Consider the following 22,160-nt stretch of genomic DNA (forward strand, 5'->3'; position numbering starts at 1 on the left):
AATCAGGATTGACCAACACGGTTCTAATTCAACCAGAACCGATCCGTTCTTTTTGATTCCTCGACCCATTTAAGTTGCACTCTAATAATTTTTCTTCGTATTCACTTTTTTATACCACTATCACACCCACTGAGCTTAACTAATTTCTAACACACTACTCATCACTAATCACGTCGGCAAAATGAGCATACACCATCACTTTTGAACACCTCATCACTAACACGTTGCCAAGATTTCCAATGAGGAAAACCAGTATCCAATAGAATGATAGACATGTTAGGTTTTGTTTTAACAAGTTTAATGTGATTATGTCATGTGGAAGATGATGTGGCCACTCCCAATATTGGATAAACTAAATTATGGCTTAAATTAGCTTTATGCCAAATTCAAAAGCCCCTTTTGTATTGGCATGAATTCTTGCATCTCTTTTCACCTTCTTTATCTTAGGTTTGCATCGTTGTTATGTAAGTGTTTCTCAAAATTTTATTTTTCCACTTGGTTAATTCAAAGTGAGTTGATACTTAACATGTGAATAAGGAACCATATGAGCACAAATATTTTGAACAAAATAAGCCTCTTTAAATGTCACACTTTATCTCCACTTACCTTGAAGGTTGGCAACCTGGACACTCAACTATGTCCACAATCCATCCAAGATCTCCAATGTAGTATGTTAAGGTTACAAAGTTATGAAATAAATCTAAAATCCACAATACATAACAGTAATCAATAAGATAACATAGTTGGTGAATTTTATTGATATGTACCATATTTACACAAAAGAATATTTACTCCTGACAAAAGATAATTACAGTGATACCCGTAGGATTTCATTGCGTATGTACACAAAAAGAACAAAAAAGAAAGACGAACACTATCATCTTCAGGGTGCCCCAAAGGCACAGTCATCGCACACACAAACTGTCTCATGTGCAACTAGCTCCTTAACCCAAAGATCATCTCCATAAAAAATTCGGCTCCTCGACAACAGTCTCGGGAAGGTTCCCCGGATCACTATCTAAAAACACTGCAACTTAGCTTCCACGATGCCCAGTAAGGGGTAGACATGCAAGCAAAACACAACCATATATGCAATACAGTAATAAGAAAGATGCTCAACAACACCAAATGCATGTGTATTAAACAAATGTAATGTCATGATCCGATTTATTATCACACAAGCTTAGTCAATAGATTCTAAGTCTATAACGAGTTTTAGTGCTCCTGTAATATAGGTGGTATCCACAGTCACGAATGTACGTTATTGGCCTTAAGGATATAAGCTAGTTATGAGTCAAGAGCATATTGGTCTCTACATGGCTACTTTGGTACCCGGTAAGCCCCTATTAATCTCCCATATATACCACAACACCGATATCCAACATTCGGTGAAGGGTATAAAATAACATTGTTATCCAACCTTCGGTGAGGGGTTGTCATGACGCTGGTACCCCCACCTCGATCACTGAAAACTTCTCCAACCTCAGTGTATCAGATGGTAGGATTAGCCGATACATTTCCCCCATTAACAAGGGGTTGTTGTAGCATCTGGGTTATTCTCCTAGTTTAATGCAATCTAATATAAAAACATATCACATGACAATTATACTCACACACCTTGTGGGCATACAACACCGAAACCCAATCTTCAGCTATCCTGTACCCCACACTCACATACTCCATAGACATGCAGTGGTGCTGGAACCTAACCTTTGGCTACCCTACATCTCATACATCAACACACACACACACATACACACTGTGGGCATGTAAAATCGAAACCCAAACTTCGGCTACCATGCATCCCACTCTTCAACACCAAAATACAGATCATTATGCATATTTAAATTCTCAACAATTACAATTTTATAATGCACATGTTCACGATCATACGTATAGAAAAAACATGTTATAAAAATTTTGTAAGATATTCACAACACCCACTTACATCGTTTTCCTACTTGTTGCATATTGCCGACGCTCTCATGCCGAGTTTCCTTACCGCTTGACGGCTCTATTCATAAGGAACACAAATGGATTTTAGGTTAAGCGACATATACTCCTGATTCTCTTCTTATGGTGTTAATCACACTCCCCCCCCCCCCCCCCACTTTATGGTTTGCCCAGTTTAGGTAGGAAATACATGTTGGGGTTAGTGTTCCAGGGTTAGAATTCATACATACACTATTAGCTTAGGAATGATGTGATTAGTCATTATGAGCCTTAGATTCTAAGGGTTTGACCAATTTTCCCAATTAAGGGTTTATGTTACTAATTTTAAGAAAAAAAAAAGTGGGGTTTTCATGCATTGGGTCCTAGACACAAATATGATCACCCCAATCCCTTAGTCTAGGTTTCCTTCACCAATTTCCCAACCTATAGTTGAGTTAGGGTGACAGATTATAGAGGATTTGATTAACTTCCCGAATTTGGGGTCTAGGTTACCCCTTTTTTTTGGAGAAATTCGGTTGGGGCTTTATGCATTAGTCACTAATTTTATTTCTGATCACCCCAAACTCCTATTTTAGGTATATAACATATTTCCCACAACATAGGGTTAGGTTAGGATGGGTAATTATAGGGGATTTTGACAATTGCCCAATTTCTAAGGTTTTGGGTTGCTTAAATTGGGGCTTTTCATGTGGAAGGTCTCTACTCTCAATGGTGAGTTGGCTTAGTGTTGAGATATTAGGTCTACTACACAAAATCCCCAAGTCAATTAGTAAATTGAATGGGTGGGTAGAGGGAATTTTGGTTAGGGTTCCTAATTTAGCTTGAGTGAAGAAAATAGGGAGGGAGAGAGAGAGAGAGAGAGTTCTAACTCACCTTAATGTGAAATCCCAAGGGGTTAGTGCAGTTGGCTTGGAGGGGACACAGTACTCCACCTCAAGAAACGAGGTCCTGTGATCAAACTTTTGCCGTCGAACCTAACTTCTTGGGGCTACCGTATAAGAGTTTTCATCTCGAACTGACCCGGTCCTGTGTAAGCGGTATCACAGTGACCCTAGGGACTAGCCGGGTCAAAGATCTAGACACCCGAGGTATCAAAAAAAAAAACTCACCTTAATGTGGGGTGAGTGGGGATGATCCCTCTCTTGCTCTCACCTCCTTCTTCTCCCTTAGTTCCCTCCTTCTTGTTCTTCTTCTCCGTTCTCCCTTCTCCCTTCTCTTCTCCTCTTATCTTTAACTTGGAAGGAAATGAAATGAATGAGCTAATGACTCTATTTATAGAAATTTAAGTTCATTAAAGCTTGTTTAGGGGAAATAATGGTTTTTTTAATAACTAATTATATAGTAACTAAAGTTTACTGAGGCTTGTTTGGGACATAAATGAGTTTTTCTTATAACTCTTTATATAGTAACTTAAGCTTATTGAGGCTTGTTTGGAAAATAAATGGGTTCTCTCCCATTACTAAGTTAATTCCCCAATTGGCACTAGTGGGACCACCTCTGAGTGATCTAATACATTAATCCATTCAATTGGCAGGTTATATCAACTATTAGAGGCAGTTTGAGGTGCATGAATGCGTGGACCCAAGCACCACGGTCAATAACTTATTTTGTCATAATACTCCTACCGGTGTGGGTCAATTGTACCCAACATAGTTGAGACAACTTCACCTTATTGCATTGGGGGTTTCTAGGCCCTATACAAGGGTGTTGGCCTAACTTCAGTGCAATTCATTACTTAGGTTTAGATAAATCTCCTTAATGGAAAAAGACTTACATTGACTTCCGTGGAGATTCGTAACGCTTCGAATTGTCCTGGCATGAGTAATACTTGCAAGTGAAATCATTCCTTCCCTCGTGGCAGAAAACAGTTGCTAGCCAATAGTCTTTGATACTGTCTCCCCCTTGTGGTTCATCTCCAGTTAATCACACAAGAAAAATTAAGGCACGAGTATAACATTAAAAGGGTCTAATTTTTAGATAACCTTTGCCCTTCTCACATCGAGGCTCTACTGGACGGTTAGACTAACATAAAAAAAATCGAGTCGTATTCCTTCATTTTTTTAATAGTGAAAGTTGCAGTGAAAGCATAAACGATGCAAGAACATCATATAAAAAATTTTCAGCTTTGGATCTCAATAAACATGCATGTATAGAACATGAAAACGACGAATTAAGGTTAGATAAAATGCACAAGTGGCATGCTCCTCCAAAGAATTGCAACAATTGCACTTGATCGTTGTCTACTAATTCCCTTTGAGTCCCAAATCTTCTTTGTTCTTTATACAATGCTTCCATTGATCTCCTTATTCACTACATGAAATTAATTGCACAATTAAATGAATGATTTGATAAAGGGTTAATTTTGTGATTTTAATATTAGTTATCCAATGGTTTCAATAGTAGTTATCTTTCCTCTACAATGAGAAACAATGATTTGATTTGTATCATTAATCTCGCTCAAAACTTTCTTTTTCTATTGATTTCAATATATGCTATTTTTTTCGGTACAATTTATAAAATGAACACATCAAATCAATTTCATATTCCTAGTTGTTTGACTTAGGGAAGATGATTTAAAGTATTTGTATTGAATATTTCCTTGCGGTTCAAGCTTGAAAAGAAACCAATCTAAAATTGATATTAACCTAGTATTGAAAACCCAGTATCAATTGAAACCAAAACTGATTGAAAACTAAAGTTCCTTAATGATCTGGTTTTGGGCTACCTCATTCCTAAACTAAAACTGATTCAGTCGACCTAAATGGGACTAAACCAACTATTTGACACCCTTATAAAGGTGGCCAAGTATGCAACTGATTTTGGTTAAGGCTTCTCTTTTATTGAAGCCCCTAACTTAAATGTTCCAAATAAACTGACGAGATCGAGCCACAAGGTGTGATCCTAAAGGATGACCATTAATTGCACAAAATGACCATTAATTACACAAAATGATGATATTACTAATGATGTGAGCTAAAAATCCTTTGAGGTAGATAATTTCATTATACTTTAACCCCGCACTACCAACATCCACAATGCATGCTCACAATGGAATACAAATATCCGTCAACAAAACAAGTGCTTTGTTGACTAATCAAAGAATATCTGGACCTATGATTAACGAAAATATTTGAAACTTTTTCAAATAATAATATTACCGAGGTCCCGAATTCCAATCAATCATAGTTTGACAAGTCAAACACTAGAATATTCACCATTTCGGGGTGTGAAAACCCTATAAAGTATTATCCAACACAACTAGCATTTGGTGTATACCCCTATTGAGTTATATTGGTATAAACCCTATAAAGTTATATCGGTAACCCTATTGAGTGTTTACCCCATTTAAGAATTTTTCCTCAAATAATAGAAGGGAAAAGACTCATTGGGTCGCTGGGTTAGGGTACAATAGCACCTCTGTGTTTATCCATCTCTTCTTCATATGAAAAGACTCATTGGGTCCTCAAGACTCTCTTTAAATCAGTTATTTTTCAAAAATGTTGAGTTTTCTCTTTAAATCAGTTATTTTTCAGTCATGTTAAGTTTTGGATCACAATATCTATCATATGACCTACTTACCATTTCAACTCTTTTATTTTCAATATAAACAATTGAAAAGTCGCATTTTTAACCACTTTTAAAAGCAGTAGGATTGAGTTCTTTGTCCGGGAGCATAGTGTACACTAGTGCACCCTGTATCTCTCTCCTCCCATAATAGGGACAATTTGTCATTTCATAAGGGGAAGGAGAAAGATAGACAAATGGAGGCACTAGTGTTCCAAACTGAGAGTTTTATCCCCTAAAGTAATATATCTCCACATGGTGCATACATATACAAATTTGAGCTCCAATTAATATGTAATGGAACAGGTTTGGATCATCAGGAAAAATTTTCCTTGAAGGGACCTTTCAAGGGAAACTTTGTCCATGGGGATATAATCAAATAAGAGGGGTGGGGGGGAGGGGAGAGACTCCCTATAGTGCTGATATAGGAAAAACCTCTCACACCATACCAATGGCAGAACTTCTTTGTTAGTAGGTGGTCCATAATGATCAAGAGGGGAGAGAAAATGTTAAAAAAAAAAAATCCCTACTAGGAAAGATTTAAATCACAGTATTAGTAACGGTATCAATCCACCAATATCGATATTGATATAGATTGGCTATAGAAAGTTGGATTAGACAATTTTTTTTCTTAACTTTAGATTAAAAAAATGATTTTTGGACCACTTTATCCTCAATTGATATCGACACCATTGATATGTATCGGTATTGATCTCTGACAATATCGATATTATATCCACCAATAAGATGATACGATACTGATACTTAATACCATGCATGTGAGATGATATTTGTTTTGTGGAAAGTATGTGGAGATCTTTTTTCCCATCAAATATTTGTAAGAAACCAATATACAAATGTTAGCAAACAAGAGTGAAGTGTTTATCTTGCTCGTATACCATTCATGGTTTGAGGAATTGGATTAGATCAATCTTGATCGTCTGGATTGGGGTGGTATCGGCCGTGATTGATACCAATGCTTGGCTGATACCATATCGGTGGATTGGTATGGACAAAGGATAAATTAAGAAAAAAAATATTTTTTAATTGAATCTAAGGGTATTTCTATCCGATCCAAATTGACCTTGACCGATCCCAACCACAATTCCATCTTCTCAAACCTTATTACCAGTGGTTGCAGTTGCACCTAGGTTGACAGTTCACCATGGGCAAGTTGAAGGTTATGCAAAGTTCCCATAATCTTGAAAGGGTCCTCCTAGGTGTCACCATGCATAGTGAAGTATAACTCTTCATTATTTAGCATTTGGCAGTACATGGGGAGTCTCTGATGAAGTCTTAGTAAAATTACTAAAATGCCATTAAATGAAAATATAAAGTAAGAAAGAATGATACTTGATAATGTGTATATGCACCAAGATACAATGGGTGTGAAAAGACCACGCTGCCATTGGCTAGGGTGTTGGTGTGTATGTGCACTATCAAGTAGCGTTCTCCCGCTCATAAAATAAATTATTATTCTTTGTAATTTTAACTACTTCCACTACTCATATTGAACTAAAATTATACCAATGAAATGCTTGCCTAGTTTTATATCTCATGGATTAACCCATATACTACCATGTGGTAAATAATAAAACGTTATACTTTACAAGGCATAGTAACAGAAAAGAAAACCTCTAAGAAATGGTACCCTTAAGATTATGTGAGTCTCATGAATAAATTTTTTGGTCCAATTCAACTTTCGAAAAAATATATATATATATATATATATATAGCAAATGAATCAACTTTAATTTTCTCCCTCCGAGATATTTGTGAACCACCATATCTTTTCTTAAGTCCACTAACCTTTTCTTCCTCTAGTCTTGTGATCTTATAATTTTAATGATTCTTTTCATCTTTCTGTTCTTATGGCTGGGGAACAAACAAAGGGCATTTTTTGAATGAGAAGATTCTCTTTCTCCACTGACGATATATCCTACCTTTTCCTTCCTTGCCCACCAAATCATTTTCTATCACTTTTCTCCATAAAAACTAGGTAAATTAAAAGAAAAGCTAGAGAGGTGAATGCCCATCTTATTTCACTTTTCACTGACCAAAACCATTACACACTTAGGGAAATTACCATCACTCCCTTATTCCTAACCTATATTTACTCAAAGTTCCCTATTCTTAACCATGTTTCTCGTTTCCCCAAGAAATAAAACTTCCACGCCTCCCTCTCTATCCTAATATTTTAAAAATAAAAAATTACCCCTGATATCTTCACTCTCCTACCATATTCTCTCTCCTTTTAGCTACCCATTGCTCCCCCAACCACAACCCCCACCTTGCACTCTACAACGACCCCACCCTCGCCTGCCCCTCCTAGCCTCTTGATCCTACTACAATCCTTGCCCCCACCCTATCCTGAAAACTCCACTCTCACCGACCCTTAACCGATTGTGCCATTTGTGAACCTATTTCTTCATGATGTCATCGCTCATTTTGAATCCTTATGACAAAGAAACCTTGGGACCTTCTGTTCAAACTGTTCTTCATTGAAAGTTGGGCCAGTATCTCCAAAAAACAGAGGGGTAGGGATATGAAAGGATGAGAGATGTTGCATATGAGTGCACGAGAGTTGCACAAGGCTGGGTAGGGGTCATGGTGGGGGGCAGTGGGCTACTGGAAGGAGTGAGAATACAACAGCAGAGGGGAGAATGTCGGGTAAATTGGGATTTTTAAAATAGCAGGTGAGAAGTATAAGTGGGGAGGAAGCAGGAAAAAAGTTAAGAGTAAAAGATGTTGAGTAAATATAGGTTGAATATAAAGGGTGATAATAATTGCCCCTAAAAACTTAAGAACAAAAAATATGAGAGCATATCAGGTCCTCATACGAGAATGGTTCTGTATGATCTTTATACATTCAAATGCATTCTTGTACGATCCTTATACACTCAAATGGAATCCTCATAAGAAAAAACCTTGTGGTAAATTTCATGTGTGTGGATCAGATGGTACAAGATCTATTCTCGTTGTATCATTCTCCGTTATATTATTCCCCCCTTTTTTATATTGAATCGCTCCCTCCCTTCTTTGCTTGTTTTTTCCCTCCATCTTTTCATTGTATCCCTCCTTCCTTTGACTTGTTTCTTCCCTCCTCCCTTTTTGGGTTTGTCCCCTCTATTAGGGGTTTGAGGCCCATCTCTTCGGAGCTTGATAGGATTTTCATCCTGTTCTTACCAATTTGGCTTTACATGTTGTATTTGATTTCTTATTTCTTTTCCGCTTTAATATATTTTTCATTCACCACAAAAAAAAAAAAAAAAAAAAAAAAAAAAAAATCTATTCTTGTATGACAACTGATGCACAATAAAAAAATGTCTCCCTCACATTAAAAATAGTTGCAGCTTTTAGGTTTTAACTCAGTCTACTCATGAAATATCTATGTGCATTCATGAGTTCTCTTTTCTGCATTGATTGCATGCACGAGAGTTTTCAGGATCCAATCGTATCAATCCCTTTGCTTCCAGAATCGTTGAGCTTTCTTCTCACAAGAGATATTATAGCCGTCAGCTTTCAACTTCAAGTCATTTCCCAGCTCTCATCTTCTAACTATGGCACCAAATGGAGAGACTTGTTACTTTCTACTCGAGGACCGTTAGCTTCTGCAAACCGCCCAGGCTCTCAATGGAAGGCCTTCATAGGACTGTTTCCGGCATCTCCTTCGAACTAAGCAAAGAACCAATCGGTGTAAAGCTTATCCCCACTATCTCCGAAGTAGAGGACGCCAAGTGTGAGTGTTGTGGTATGAGCGAGGAGTATACGCCGGAGTATATTCAGAGGGTGCGTGACAAGTTTTCCAGCAAGTGGATATGTGGGTTGTGCTCGGAAGTAGTGAAGGAGGAAGTGGAGAAGAATTTTTGTGAGGTTCAATAGAATCTGTAGGAGCTACCCAGCTTTGTTTCATGTTGTTGCCATGTGGGAGATATTAAAGAAGAGTACAGTAGGGTTGGAAGGGAGAGGAGTTAGGGCTAAGTCTATAAGCCCTAGAGATAGGGGTAGTTTGACGAAGGGTGGGATTGCGAGGAGCTCAAGCTGCATCCCGGCCATTACCAGTGAGATGACTGGCCAGAAAACGGTGGCATTAGTCGATGGAAAGAAGGGTTGTGGGTCAGGGCCTCAAGGGCTCCATGGGGTCTTGAATCTTAAGGGAGTTTACTTTTAGGAGTAATCTTCGGTCCGATTCCTCTCCATTGAGCCAGGGGGTATGGGTCACCTCAGCCTTGAGTTCACTCTTATATCCTAGGCTCTATGGAGAGGAATTCTATGATTTTCAATTCTACATTTATATTCTTAAGGTTGTGTTTAAATCTATTTTCAAATTAAATTTTGGTTCGAAAACGCATTCTTAAGTCAACCTTCCGCCATTGGAAATTTTATTATTTTTTAATTTTTTTTTTTACCCTCAAGGATTTTCTCTTGAATAATGGGCGGCTCTTCGGTGACTCAAATGTTCTGGTAAATTATATAAATGTCTAGATTAGCTGCACATCTACCAAGAGTAATTATTTCACACCCCACACCCTTGCTTGACCAATATTATCAAGACTCTGGGAGAGGACCCATAGTCATGTATAAATCTTACACCCTACAACATTTTCGAGTGTGGATCAAGTTCTCATATGAGAATCATTCTTGTATGGGCTGATCCACAGATGAAATCTACCACAGAGTTGGTTATTGGGTGGATTCCATCTGTGCTATCAGCCCCGTACAAAAATGGTTCTAGTATGAGGACTCGATCCACTCTCTACATTTCCTGGGTGATTGACCTTTCTCTCTTTGGATCTCAAATGTGTTTCTCATGAGCAACTCTTGCAGTTATCCTCTAGGGGTTTTTCTCAGATTGGTCCAAACACCCTCTCAACTCATACTTTTATACTTTAATGTTCTTCCCATGTAATTGGGACCTCTCTCTCTCTCTCTCTCTCTCTAAAAAAAGAGCAACCCAGTGCACGAGGCTCTTGCTACTGTAAGGTCTGGGAGGGGCAAATGTGTACGCAACCTTACCACCTGCTTCGCAAAAGAGACTGTTTCCAAGTTTTGAACATCTCTCTCTCATATCGTTGTAATATTCAACCCAGCCCTTGCCCCAGCGAGCCTTATGGCACTATTTATTAATTGTCAATATGTGATGTTTTCATGTTTGATTTATGTACACTATTTGACTTAGTTGAATATAACATAAGGCTCACTACAAGGACTCATTTTGTGCTTTGATTTGTAATTTGACTTAAATTATTTATGATACTTCTCATAAATAACTTAATTGAATTATTTGTATTTCTTTCTCCTTTATATGATAAGGTAGCTAGGATCCCATAATATTACATAGAAAGCTCCACATTTTCCTCAATACTGTCTTAATTTCCCAACATGCTAAAAAATGCGGTGTGTGGTCATGATAATTTTTGTGATGGGTCCTGAATGCTTGATCGATCGTTAATATATACATAATTAAAGCTCTTACCTTTGATTCATGTGAGGTTTGTTCTTGAGGTGTTCTAAGAAGCAATTGCCAAGTCATAAGTCCCCATCTCCTTAAAGAAAATGTTGACTACATACCCAATCAAAGTATACCAATTAAGATTGTTTTCTTGCAACATAGGTAGGCAATTAAACTAAATTAGAAATCCTTCACCTCCCCTTCCAATAGAAAAACTGAATTAGAAATCTTAAAAATGTAAACAAAAAAGAAAGAGAAAAGAACTCTGCCTGTTTTTGTGTCTCTATTCCCAGACACAAGTGGGTACAAAAAGACCGTATTGCCCCCCCAGATGCCTCCGTACGTCATCCCATTGGCCTATGCACTAACACAGTGGCCATGCAAGCGTATAGAGTTCTCTTGCTCCACAAGAAAATTGGGAGTCTTACTCTTTAAATCCATTGTTTAAATAAGGTAGACCCAGTGAAGCACATTCTAAATTAGCAGCTCCACTCTTAGGGAAGGTACTTCGAAGATATCAATACAACATTTATGTAATATACTATAGCAAATCAATTAATAACTTATTTATCTTGCCATTATGCCAAGGTCCATCCTTTTCAGATCCCACAGTGGCGGATCCTCGTGCCCTTGGTACATCCTTTTACCATAATAGAAGTGTGACCTAATGGTTAAATTTATTGGTTTGGTTGGTCTAGCTGTCTTGTCCAATACTAGTACCATATCAAAATGCACCCTATATATACAACCTGTAAGGCCCATTAGATGATATGTAGATCTGAAGGAAGGTATTTTTTATTTGGTTAAAAGATCAAATACTATTCAAAAAGAGAAGGAATAGAAGCAAAAGAGCAAACATCATCCAACCGAAAATATAATAAAACCAAAGAAAGATATTACCCATCTTCGGCATTGCCATCAACAGGAAACATCAAACCTGGAACTAACGGAATCTAAATCTTGGCATTGGCATAGCATCCTTTGCTAAATCTTCAGTTACATAATATGGGAGAGTGACCATATCACTTGAACTACTTGTCTTTGTTGTTTCTTTTGCCAGATAATCTGCCAGTGGGTTTGTATCCCTGGAGCAATGAATAATCTTCCATGATGTTTTGTTGGTAAGGATGCAAATAGCACCACTTTTAAAGAACATACCACAGAATATTATAGAAAGCTATTGTCTACATTTAGGCACCGTTTGACAACGTTTCGTTTTTGTCGTTTCTGCTTTTTCTTGTTCCCAGAAACGGAGAAACAACCTAAAAAACGTTTGATAAAGTTGTTTTGTTTCATCCGTTTCTAGAAACATAAATCAAAATTTATGCCTATTTATAATACTATAAACGACTTTGACGAAACAAGTCGGACTTGTTTCTTCGTTTCTATAAACGAATTTGAGAGAAAAAAAAAAGTTGTTATGCGCGATAAATCTCTCAACTATTTAAACCTAAAAGAGGCACCCGAACCCTCTCTCCCTTTTGGGCATCTGATGATACTATTGGATTTTTTAATAGCATTATATCCGCAAAAAAAATTTCGAGAAATAGGTTTGTCAAACACCAAAAAATCCGTTTTTGTTTTAAAAAACATGAAAATTCATTTCTATTGTTTCTAGAGACTGAAATAACAAAAAAATTATCAAACGGTGCCTTAATTTTCACAGTGAAATGAGATAATCTATATATATATATATATATATTAAAGAAAAAATTCAATGGGTTTTGGTTGGACACTAACTCTTTCAAAGTGAGGATTTCTAGGAAAATTATTGAAAATTTGAAACCATCAAGAGTGGGTAATGTTGATGACCCTCCCAACCCAAACTTTTTAGCAAAGTAGCCATATGAAATCATCTTTAACCTTGGCACCATCATTCCAAATTACAGAGTCTCTTTGGTTTTAGAGTCATCTAAGAATTCTTTGTTTCAAATATAATAGATTTAAGTACAGTAGTCCAAAGTTGAGGCTTTTTGTAACTAATCGCCAACACAAGTTGATTAATAAGGCCTTGTTGTGGATTTAGCTTTTTCTAAGGCCTTATCCTCCTTGGGATATTGGTCTCCCCCTTTTTTTTTTTTTTTTTTTTTTTTTTTTTTATTTGGGATATTGGTCTACCCGGCCCACCAAAAGTTAACTCGACGTGCATCGATTTCAGGGCAAGATTTCTTGGGAAATTAAAAGCTGGACATTTGATAACGGTCAGGAAATTAAAAAGCATATTCTGAAAATTAAGCTAACTGTTAATGATTAAATTAATCCAGTAGAAGATCATTAATTTATTTTCTCCTTTGAAAGATCGGTGTGTCAAGTCAACCAAAGTGGCTGCTGGATTGCTCAGTACTAAAGAAGCATCTTCTTCAACGGTTGTTGAGATGTTGAAAGTCATATAATTTCATATAGGTTATTTGGGATTTTGGATGGGTCTTAAGTCTTGACATGTACCATTGATCTATCTCTACTTAATAGCTTAAAGTGTATTTGATTTGATTAATCTATTAGTGCATGTATTGATTTTGGACATAATTTTACAGAGAAATTTTTTATGGATAATTATCCTGAAAGAATAATTGTTTAGTTTCCCTGATTTTGTGACTTAATTCTTTTGGGAAAACCATTTGGTTACCCTGATTCTATCAGTTGGATTAATCCTGAATCATTCTGAATAACTGTTTGGTTGCCATGTATCTGTCACTTGGCCAATCTACATTTTCAAGTCTGATTTTATTATTTTGTATAGTCTTACATTACAAATTAAGGTTTTCAATTAGACTCCCAAGTGATGTTTCCCACGTGTATGTCATAGTTACCCGTGAAGTAGAGTATTGGTCATAAAACATGTTTTTAACATCGAATGTTCTCAATATTGTTTTTGCTTTGACTATAGTTTTTTTCAATAAATTTTTTTGGATTAAGTTCTTTCACCATTGGTGATGTGACATTATGATTGGGATTTGAGTTCATTATTAACTTACATCCCCTATTATATGAGGTCGACAATATCATTTTCTAAAATCTAAGGGTTATGTCCCATAGTTGAAGAGATTTTCTTTTCACCATGAAGAGAAACTAGGTTATTCTATTTTCTTTCAATTAAAATAAAAATAATGTTAAGTAGTGATGCATGGGAGTAGCAATTGAAATTTTCTAGTTGTATTTCCTCCCTTCTACGAAATTTAGACAATATAGTAGTTAGGAAAGAGGGATCTCTACACCGTAAGAGTACAATTTTCCACCAACAAAGATGTGAGAATTCGACTAGTCTAATAAAGGTCAGATTTAATAAGGAAAAAGATTGTGGGCTCTACGCGTGGAATGTAAGAGCATATGCGCAAGAATCTCCAAACTGACATCATAATAATTTATATTTTTCTACACGGTTATTCATGTAAAAGGAAAAAAAAAAGAAATCCCTACAAGGACAAAAATGATAGACTCAATTAAAATTTGCACTACAACCAAATATATGAAAGTTGATACTAAATATAAAATGTGTTCATTTACGCTTGGTTACTTTCACTCACTCAATTTCATCTACTTAGTTCATCTTCTTTACCAATCAAAATTTTATTTCACATTATATATTTCACCTTATATCTAATCGCATGGCCATATTCTCCTTTCATATCTTGAACTCTGATGTGACAATCTTCATTTTTATTTTAAACAGATCATTTAGAAATAAGCATACTAACTAGCCCATTCCAAGCTCAGTAGCACATTTCAATGTCGTCCTGAGTCTCTTGACTCCCGAGTCACCATTACTATTTTTCATGATTTTATATGCTTCATTTATCGTTTTTATGAATGTTGTTTTATCTAAATATTTTTCCTATTTTGGAGTTTTTTTTTTTTTTTTTAAATTTGTGTGATGGAACTTACTTTGTCGATTGGATGAGTACCATTTAGTACAGTTAATTTTAAATGATCCCGCCCCACCCTACCCGAGAATTTTACCTGAAATGAGCTACATCACATTCCGTTAAGTCTGGCTACTCCCAAATGTGGCCTGAAATATGATCTGAAATGAGCTACTACCTGGGCATTATTGTCCCTGAAAAACACCTAAAAGGTACTAATCTTGTAATCCAAACTACTTTGTCGTTTGGGTCAGTACTATTTGGTACAGTTATTTTTTCCAGTAAAAAGTCATATATATATTAAACTGGCAATTACAAAGCTACATGGCAAATTCCAAAAATAACTAATACAAATTCACTCATGACCACTTCCCACCTTCAACATTGCCATCAATAGGAAGAGATTGCAAGAAAGACAACAAGATCAACGATTTACATTCAACCAATATTAATTGGCCCCACCACTTCCCCAAACTAACCCATCTGATATTGAGGCCTTCCCACCATCAGCCTGGAGATGCTTAAGAATATAGGGAGACCATAGCATTACATGACTTGGTCTTTTGACTTTTGCAGTAGACTTAGCAAGATGATCATCAATGGAATTAGTTTTCTGATAGCAATGAGTTGATTTCCACTCAGAAGCAGATAAGAAACTTTGAAGCACTGACCATTGCTGCAAAACAAACCATGGAACCAACCCTTAGAAACCATTGTCACCACAGCCATCGAATCACATTCAATCTATATCCTAGAATATGAATTGCCCCTAGCCATCTCCAAACCGATCATTAGCACACGAAACTCTGCCTCATTATTTGTGGTTACTTGCTGAAAAACACCTCTTGCCCCTGCCCTACCTGGGTTACCAAGCAAACATCCATCAATATTTAATTTCACTCATCCTGGACAAGGAGCTCACTAAAACACCTCAAACAATTTGTTAGGCGAAGTCCTTGGGACATGGATTCTTAACCTATTAGCATACACGAGATTTGTAGTCCTTACAGAAAAAAGTCTTCAAAAAGTCTTTCATTTTCCATAATCTACATATATATATGCAAAAACCTTGGTCTTGGACCTCTGGAAATTATCGAGATCAAGAAATAGAGTAACCAATAGTATAGGGCTGGGCTGGATTGGGCTAATACCGGCCCAATTAGGGTCCATCAGCACTAGGCTGGGTTGGGCCTGGACTGAGATATCCCAGCCCGACCTAAGGCTGAGCGGGGCTGGGGTTGATTTAAGAGACCTTAAGGTTGGCCTAGGGTTTTAAAAAACCCAGCCCAACCCGATCCATTGACACCTCTAGTTACATACCATTATAACATGAAGAGTGATTTTTAGAAGGCCAACCATGTTTTATGGTGGAAACTTTTTAGAAATAGAATGTATACATAGAATGAGTATAGCTGAGAGTATGAGCTGAGAAGAACACTTTGCAAGAATCAAAAGAGTAGAAAAAAGTAAATGCATCTGTTGGAACTATATAGAGTAAGGGTGTCAATTGGGAACCGAAACCGAATACCAAAACCGATATTGAGCCAAAGTAACTGAGTCAAACCTATCGTACGTCTTTAAGACCAATGCTGACGTCCGGCTTTGAAGCCAGTGGTGCTCTATGCGTATAACAGAGACAAATTACCAAGAGATCTTGTAATGAACATTAGAGAGAAGATTTGGAGAGAAAATGAAGAAATTCCAAAAAACAAGGGTTTGTGGATTTGTACCTCTTTGGAGAGAAAATGAAGAAATCCCCCACTTTTCTCTACATTTTGGGAGAAAAGAGGAGAAATCCTATGATGAGGCAATAGCGATCGACTTCCGACGGCCGGCAACAGTGAGGATGAGACATCGGATCCTCTACTCTTGAATATCTTCTCTAGCCAAGAGCGATCTCTTCTGTTATGAACTTTTTGGGAGAGAAGAGAAGCTGGATCCCTTGTGGAGTCTATCAGGTATGGGTTTCAAAATGATCTTCTGGGTGGTTTTTTTAGAGAACAAAGAAGAGCCATTGCATCCGTTAGGGACAGGTGTCAAGTGGGCAGGTAGTTATGGGTACTTATGGGTGATCTTTGCTATGGAGAGGAGCCAGATCCCAAAGAAGGCAGCCTAGAAGGCTAGAACCCTCTACTACACAAAAAAATTGGGCAAATTCTATTTGAGAAGGTTTGCAATTTGTGAGATGAAGGTCATATTTCACGTAAGTGTAAATCAACCTAAAAGGGGAAAGGAATCATTTTATATATGTAACTACTATTTGTTCTTCCACTAGGTTTCAAAAAATTGAATTGAGAATCGAATTGGTCAATGACAATTCTGATCCAGATCAGCCGTAATTGGCCAGAATCATTCAGAATTGGATGATGGATGATTCTTATTCATCGATACAATTCTAAATTTTAAAACCATGCTCAACAAATTATAATTACTTTGCTTCTTACTTTATAAAGTTGATAATGCCCTCCTCACTAGGGGTGCACATGGACCAGCTTGGGTTGGGTTTTTGAAAACCTAATCCAACCCTACATCCCCTAAATTGGGCCCAAGCCTAGCCTACCCCTACAAGGGCTTGAAAAAATTTCAACCCTAACCCTACTTTAATCCAATATATAATATGACGGACAATATATTATATATATTATAATAATATATACAATAGAAATCATAAGGTATATATATATATATATACATATACTAGTAAAAAAATTATATGTGCAAATGCATGTAGGGCAAAAATTATCAAAAATTAATCTAAGGTATATATGTTGTCTTACGTTTTGAGAGAGAGAGAGAGAGAGAGTGGGATGAAAACAATAAAATGGACTAAGGAACTCAATCAATAAGCTCTGCCATCCCATATATGCCAACTATAGTATATGAAAATAAGAAAACGGAGAAAGGAGGATGAAAATGTGATTAAAAACTTGAAATACTTGATTGTAAATATCAAAGTTAATGTTTAATTACTGAGAAACCCAGTAGATCCCATCATATTGTATCATAGTAACAAAGGATTAAACTAAGGAACTTAAGAACAAATAACCACTCTTAACTATTATTGGAGGAAAAAAAAAAAAAAAGATAATAAGAACTTAAACTAACCTAAATGATCTAAGTAACCATCTAGTTGTGGTAAGTCAATATTGATATGAACTGGTAAAAAGAGCTCTGCATCTCCAACCACAATCATGTTCTCCGTGGACGGCAGTATAAGCCTCATAAATGAGATCACAACAATGTTGGAGCCTTCCTAATTTCAGTTGAAGTGCGTGAACCGAAGATACCATTGAGTATTTGAACCGAGTGTAGTTGAGGCTATAACCAAAAGGATAAAGGGTTTCACCATTGAAGAACTTATAAGGCCTTCCAGAGTAGCCAAATTCTAGAAGTGGCCTTAGGGACATGGAATTCATCAACAACTTATCTATGTAGTCATTAATGTACCATGTAAGAGGAAACTTTCCACCTATAGATCAAACACTTCAAGTGAAAGGATGCTATCAAAGAATCCAAGTCTCATGAGAACAACATAGTTGTTTTCAAAGCCCTATCAATGGCTCCCTCTTTGATTCTCCCAATCATAGTTGCATTCTCACCATAGTCTTGGAAGTACCATCCACATTCCAAATCAAACCTGAAATTACCAGCAAAAAAAAAAAAAAAAAAACTAGGTTAACTAATTACACTTTAATATTTTGCAATTTGATTGATAAGACACATTCCTAATAGTACCTGCATTTAGTGATTTTGCAATAACATCTTCATTTGAATCATTAAGCCATTTTTGTCTATGAGCTATTACATCCATTGAATAGCAATCAGATACAATGTACCTATAAACCACAAAATAATTAAGAAAAAAAAATGAATAATTAACTATTAATGTCAAATGGTCTAAACGGAGAAGAGATCCAAAGAAGGGGAACATTACCCATTAAGACCCCACTCTCCTCTGATAGTCTCTCTCAAAGTTTGGGTCATTGGAAGCTGGGATTTCATTAGCATTGTTGAAGGAGCACATAACCAACTAATTAACAAGGGAGAAAAAATACCAACTAATAATACAAACTTCCAGAAACTAAAAATAGGCAAGAAAGAAAGAAACTTCTGAAACTTACTATGGGTAGAAAAATATGAAGAGACTACCAGGGATTCGATAGATTTTGATGGGGACTTGTGGCCTTAAAATCAATTGCTATGGCTTTGAGAATGCCTATAACGGCATCTATTCATGAGTCCAACAGAGAGCCTTGTCTACCTCGTCTGTAGCATCCTTGGGCATTGACAAAAGAGACGTAAGTGGCTTTGTTGCAGCCTTGCGGGCGGATCAAGCTTGGAACACCAATTGAGCGACCATAAGTTCTCTCCATCACAAAGAGACTTTTGCTTGGACAATTAGCGAGAGAAATCAGGTCTTTAGGGGATATGATTTTCATTGAATTTCTTATCAAGATAGAAGGAGAGAGAAACGTGAGAGAAAGGAGGAAAAATAATTTAAAAAGAAAAAGGAGAGAGAGAGAGAGAGAGAGAGAGAGAGAGAGAGAGAGAGAGAGAGAGAGAGAGGCGTGAGAGAGTAAGAATCTAATATTATTTTTATTTGAACCAAATAAAGAAACAATTATTTAGAAACTAATATCGTTTCTTATCACAAAAAAAAAAAAAATGATTGATTTCAAGTTCCAGAAAGAGAAGGAATGTGGGGAGAGAGAGATGATACAGAAGGAAATCAGAAATGATATATATTTTTTTAAGTTTGAAAAAAAAAACATTAGGGAGGTATTACTGCTAAAGAAACTAAATGAAATTAGCAAACCAATTGGAAAGAAAATATTTTTTGCAAAAACCTAAGAGAATATTAGAAATAGAGAATATAGAGAGGTGAATATTTTCTTTTTAAATTTAAATATAGAATGAGATAGATTGTACCAAGATAGTAGGAGAGAAATAGAGAGGAGGAAGGAGTTTAAAAGAAAAAGGAGACATAGAGAGATCGATGAGGAAACTAATGTTTAGTTATAAGATTTTTTTTTTAGATTTAAAATGAAATTAAGAAAGTAATTAAGGAGCTAGAAAATAGAAAGATATACTTTCTATATATGGGCCCTAAGAGTTTGAGAGGACAGCGTGAGAGTTCACACTCTATCTCTCTTTTTTTTCTTTTTTTTTCTTTTTTTTTGAGAGTTGAGAGGAATAAAGAAATTAATTTTTAAAAGGTATAAAATAAAATATTTTAGAAAGAGTGAGAGAAGATATTTCATAAGAGAGAGAGAGAGAGAGAGGGAGAGAGAGAGGACGAAAAGTAAAATGGTAAAAGGAGAGAGACAAATAAGGAGACTAATTTGATATTTAGACACTCAATTAATATTGAGACAAATAAGGAGATTATTTTTTATTATTATAAAGAAAATAAAGAAATTATTTTTAAAAAGTAAAGGGTACCAAAAAAAAAATGAAATTTTTAAAAAATGAAAAAAAGTGATAATGATGAAGTAAAGATATCTAAATAAACAAGAAAGGTAAAATAGTCCAAAAAAAGATTAGCCACATGCTTTTATATAATAGTATGATAGCATGATATATATATATATATATATTATAAATCATATTATATAATTAAAGTCAAAGTCTGGACTGAGTCAGGCCTAGGCCTCAATCTGAGCTCAGCCCAACCTTGACCCAGGATTAAAGTTTTTCAATCCTAACCTGCCCTTAGAGTTAGAAATCTTGACCAAGGTGGGTTGGAGCCATCAAGGCCAATTGTGTGTCCTTGATGCCCTCCCCCACTTCCTTCGCAATAGGAGAAGAGCTGGTTGACTCTAAGCATATTTTGTGGGAACACCTTGTTGACTCTTATATCAACATTCCCTGTGGGAGGGGCAAGATTCCTTGATAACTTTGACTCAAGAGTAAGGAGTTTTGACTATTGAGACCCAAAAACTGGAATTTGGAATTCGAAGTCTATTGCTGTGATAGTAATAGACTTCAAATCAACAACCCAACAAGAATAGTAACAGACTTCAAATCAACAACCCAACAAGAAACTCCAATCATAGCAGAATGTTAAAAAGTAGACACTTTTTATGGCTTTGATTTCTATTTCCTAGCGGACTGTGAAAGAACACATGATGACTCGACCACAATTTTGATTTGTACACTTTTTGTGGCTTCGATTTCTATTTCCCAGTGGAGGCTGAGTGAAAGAAGAACACATGATATTTACTTGACCATCATTTTGATTTATGAAACATAAGACTTTGATTCCTAAGTGAATGTGTTCCTTTCATCCTCAACTTCTTAAGAAAGTTCAGTTATAAGAAAGCCAAAAAGCATAATTAAAATTAGTTCCATGGTGTCCTTCATTGCATTTGTACTGAAAATAGTTGTTGTATGGATTTCTTTCACCACTGTGAGCTCTGCAGAGACAATAGTTGTGGCATATGAATCATCATCATCACCATCACCAGAAGTCAGGGCTCTACTCAATTGGAAAGACCATAGCGACAACGGCTTCCATGTTAGTTCCTTTCAATTTATCCTCTTTCCAATACCTAGTCCATCTCAATCTCAAATGACACATTTGAGAAATGAAACTGAGTTGGACCTCGGATCGAACTTGCTTTCAGGTTCAATGCCCACAGATGGGGAATTTGAGAAATCTAAACGACTTGTAGCTATATAAGGAGGACGACTTTGAAAATTTCTTATTAAATATCTTATCTGTGGTTGATGGGAATGTGAAATTGTGGATGAGGGTAAGGATGCTGATGTGGCTTTTTTTTGACATATGCAACAAGGGAGATAATAACCAAGAGTTGGCTGAGTCAAATTTGGTTCCTGATTTAAAGGATGGAGATCCATCTATCTATTACTTCAACTGAGAATGGAAGGCGCAATATGAGCTGGAGGATAACTGTAAGGGGTTTCAACCCCATGCGGCTTCGCGTTTGGAGGATCCTACTTCCCTTATCCGGTCCTCTACCACAAAGAAGAAGATAATAAAAAAAAATTAAAAAAAATTAATAATAATAATAATAATAATAATAATAATAAATTATATAAATACAACAAAAGAAAAAAAAAAAAAAAAAAAAGAAGAAAATAAAAAGAAAAAGTCAGTCGCCCCTCAATGTAACTTGAATTGTGGGACATATGGTTCTTCAGTTGCATTTTCAGAGGAACTTTCATTGTCTTTGGCATTTTTGCCCAATAATGAAACAAATTCAAATGAGGGAAAATTCTTACTTCGTATTTCAGATCAGCATTCACCCTCTCAGGAAATAGAGATATCAAAAAAGTTAGTAGAGGAGGAAGAGACAAAGGAGGTGATC

Source organism: Macadamia integrifolia, chromosome 4 (assembly GCF_013358625.1).
Source record: "Macadamia integrifolia cultivar HAES 741 chromosome 4, SCU_Mint_v3, whole genome shotgun sequence".
Classification (NCBI taxonomy): Eukaryota; Viridiplantae; Streptophyta; class Magnoliopsida; order Proteales; family Proteaceae; genus Macadamia; species Macadamia integrifolia.